The sequence below is a fragment of the Sitophilus oryzae genome, unplaced genomic scaffold (genome assembly GCF_002938485.1).
Source record: "Sitophilus oryzae breed Bouriz unplaced genomic scaffold, Soryzae_2.0 scaffold_1977_pilon_pilon, whole genome shotgun sequence".
Classification (NCBI taxonomy): Eukaryota; Metazoa; Arthropoda; class Insecta; order Coleoptera; family Curculionidae; genus Sitophilus; species Sitophilus oryzae.
The window spans coordinates 1,026,892-1,031,000 of record NW_022146698.1 but is presented as its reverse complement, the minus strand read 5'-3'; positions in this window follow the sequence as shown (position 1 = coordinate 1,031,000).

Below are 4,109 nucleotides of genomic sequence, written 5' to 3'. Positions count from 1 at the left end.
CGCATTTTTTTTGCTTGTTTTTATACTGCTGATAACAAACAAGTCCAAAAATGTACACATATTTTTAAATTCTTTTAGTTGCATTTGTGAAGTCAACCTTTCAATATTCATTTAATCAGTATTGTGCCAGTTAATTGTTTCAGTGATGGAGTTTCAGCATCAAGGTAGGTGTCCTTATTATAACGTAGTAACATATTTTAGTTCGTAATGTTCTGTGTTGAGAAAACAGAAGATACTTTTATTGTAGAAAATCCTTTTAGAGTTTAATTTCAATAGCCAATTTCTTATCCCCGCATGTCCCCAGACCAATTTAAAGATATAATTAAAACCCCGTTCTTAGCTTATGTTCCGCAAAATCTTAAGGCGGATTCTCACGACTGGCGTACTTGACAAGTACGCCAATATTTGCGTACTTGGCAAGTATCCCCACCAGTCCCCACTTTGTACTACATTGGCAAGTGTACTTGGCAAGTACGCCAATATTTGCGTATTTGCCAAGTACCCCTACAATCCTTGGCAAGTAAACAGTATGGTCGCATCGATGGATACTGGTCGTCCTGAAATTGTCGTTTCTAGTGATTCTTTTTTCTTTTTAAGTTCTTTTACTGTACACTGCAATACGATTTCGATGTTCTTTGTTTGGCCATCCATATGAAGGGCTCATTTTCGTATAAATCCCTAAATTCCAAAACAACACCATTTGAAGACTACACGGGAAAACCCAGTTTTGTCCATTTTAATTGGAGCCGAGAAAAATGCAATTTAGTGTTTTTAAAGAAATATGTTATTTTCGGTTGAATAATTAGAAAAATATTTATTTTACTACCAATTCTGAATTATTAATATTGCGAATTATCGCCATATTCTGAAATATTGAAATAAAAATATAAATAGATAATCTAAAAAAAAAATAGTCAAAATGCAAAACAAAACAGGGGAAAACCAGAGATGTTCAATTAATTAAAGGTTGTATAAAACCTAAATCTAAACTACATATTTTTTTTGCTGAAAATTAATATTTAAGTAGGTTTTTATTACAATACATAAATTTATAACATATTGATAACGAAAAAATATTCCATATATACGTACATAAATTAATTACGTATGTGTATACCTTTAAGATTGTTAATAAGGATAATATTTTTCTATCGATCGTGTCAGATGATGTTTTTGAGAGATTTGTTGATTCACCTATGTTTTTCGGTCAGTCGAGATTATTGTTGTTTATTGTAAGCTTTTCGAGTTTCGAGCGGAATAAATTTGTTTGTGTTTTTGATTTTCGACGTTTATTTTCTGTAATATCCCTTGTTTTAATAATATAGTACTAATTGCAAGATGCATGCTTGTCGCCCATGCGTAAGTACATCTCTGGTTTTTGCCATTTACGCGTGGACTACTCTTATTTTTCTTTTGTACGGCAAAATAACCAAGCTGTAATATATCTGGGACTAAGCGTATTATGGCTTTCTTTTTTCGAATGACGTTAACATTTGTCTATAAAGTTGTATTGCTATCTTAATTTCTATGAAAATGTTACATTTCTGGTTTTCCCGTGTAGTCTTCATTTGTCCACTCCATTTATTGCTGTGAAAACGATTTAGGTATGTCGCCAATATTGAAGTTATTAATGTAAATTTGATATTACATAATCTATTATTGTTTTACCGTTTTAAATTATCCGCAATTAACTCGAAACGGAACTACGATCCGGAAATAAATCGGACATACGCTATAACAGTAACATTATTTGCGCAGTCGTTTTTTTGCGCCTCGGCCAGTGTAAACAAGGCTGGCCCAGGCTGGCCAAGTATACTTGGCAAGTGTACGATTAATCGTTTGACTCGGGCTATATTTACCGACAGAGAGTGGGGACGCGACAAGTGACCAAGGAACCCGTTCTCACGACATGGCAAGTATATTCCAATATCAAATATTTGTCAAGTACGCCAGTCGTGAGAATCCGCCTTTAGGTACAACTTTAGGGTACATCAGTTGTTTTTTTCATTTCAGAGTTCATCATCACTATATCACGAAAAAACTTTTTTACCGAGTGGGCCAATATTTCATCGAAAAATGAAAAAAAATGCTCGTTTATTTCAATATATTTCAAGCAAATATGATTTAAGAGATTCCTCTGATGAGTCCTTAAGAGAGCTGAAACTACAAATTTCCAGAATATCTTCGAAAATTGCCGACAAATGGAACTCTTGTGGTAAATGCACTAACAGATTTATTGCAAAACATAATGCCTGGCTCAAAGGCAATAATTTTGAATTTAAATAATTAAGTTACTTCCCCAACCTTCATCATCAAGCTCGAGTGTTGGTAGACCAAAAAAAAGTTTTGAGGATGCCTCTTTGAAAACGAAAAAAAGGCGGGTCGCAGATCTTTTGGAAACTCGAGATGTTTTGGAACTGACAACTGCTGCAGAGGTTGCCCTTCGGCAATTGGGTGAAAGAGGTGTAGCGGAAATGGTGAAAGACATAATAAGTCATCCAGACAGAGTGACAGAAACAAAAAAGTTGCGCTCCGAAAGTGAAGGTCGTATGTTAAGCAAAGAAAAGAAGCTCTAGCTTACTACACTGAGTCAAAGTCAACAGTTGACGCGAAAACCAAAAAATAGTGTCTAAAGGCAGGCCACGCAGTGTTTCCATCATACTGCCAGGTACTTAAATCAAAAAAAGACTGCTCACCTCCAAAAGAGGATATTACTATAACAGAAATTCGAGCAGAAATAAAATTACAGTCTATTTTAGATTTAACGGTCCAAAGGCTTATTAAACTTAACAAAGGCTTATTAATTTTGTTCCCATTCAATTACAAAATGGTGATGACATTGCTTGGCAGAATCTCAGAACATCCTCCACCATGTATTGTCGTCCAGTAAAGTTTATTTTTGCTAAAGAAACTACTGATTTCACGGTTAGCGAAACAGAAACAATTAAGCAAGAAATAAGTCAGTTGAAACCAACAGTTTGTATTGTAAAGGGCTTCGAAATAACTGTTTATTAAAATTTAATTCTAACCATGGTTGTGATTAATATTATCATTATATACTATTATCATTATATACTAACCCATTTTTGAAGTGCAGGAGCGAAGTTCGCAAACCACACCCACCCCCACCTTTCATTTATAATGAACCAAGACGCACAACCCCGTCAACAACCACCCGCCCGCGTATATCGCGGCAAACCGGAAAATCAGCGCGACCCGAATGCCCTTCGAGTGAACCCCCGCGATCTTTCGGAACAACCACCAACCCCACAACCCCGCGGCAACCCTCACCGCCGTGCCCCCCCTGCCGGTGGACTCAACAAACCCACCATGGCAGCACGCAATGACGCAGCTAAACCACAAGCCACTTCCTCCAATCCAGCGGAGGTATCCGTCTTTGCGTCGCAGATTAGTGTAAAGGAAACCGTGCAACGGCAGACCTTTTCACCTTCTGCGCCAGCGCTCATTGAGATATCACGCCAGACCTACGCTGAGCTCTTGACTGACGATGCGCAGATAGCAAAAGTATTGCTCCCGGAATATTTTGATTATTATTCAACGGCGATGCTTTGGCTACGAATCGTGCATTTAAAGCAAAGAAATTCCCAACCCCTCAGCCAGAAGGAGCAAGATCTCTTGAATCTTTCACAGGTCACCAGTTTCTGTATACCGGAGCCTCTGGTTTTACAGTTAAAACAACTAGGCAATATCGTGACAATGACCAAACAACATCTTTACCCTGAGTTCCCGGAACTCCCAACCCACCAGGTAGCAAACCAAGGCGGGTACTTCGGTACCTTGCAGCTACCTGCCCCTGGCACCGACAACTCTGTTCATAACCTATATGAGGAAATCCCTTGTTTAGGCGTCATGGCAGAGGCAGTCCGCCAAGCGATATCAGATGCTCCGGCCGGTCCATATCAATCGGCGTTAAACAAATGTTTTAATTCTAACCATGGTGGATGGAAAAATCTGTAACGCGTTAACTGAGACCAAATTCTCTCAAAAGTGTTATCTTTGCGGGGCTACTCCCAAAACTATGAATGACGAATCACTTAAATATGTCAGCAACAAAGAATATTTAAGTTTTGGTTTGTCCACTCTGCATG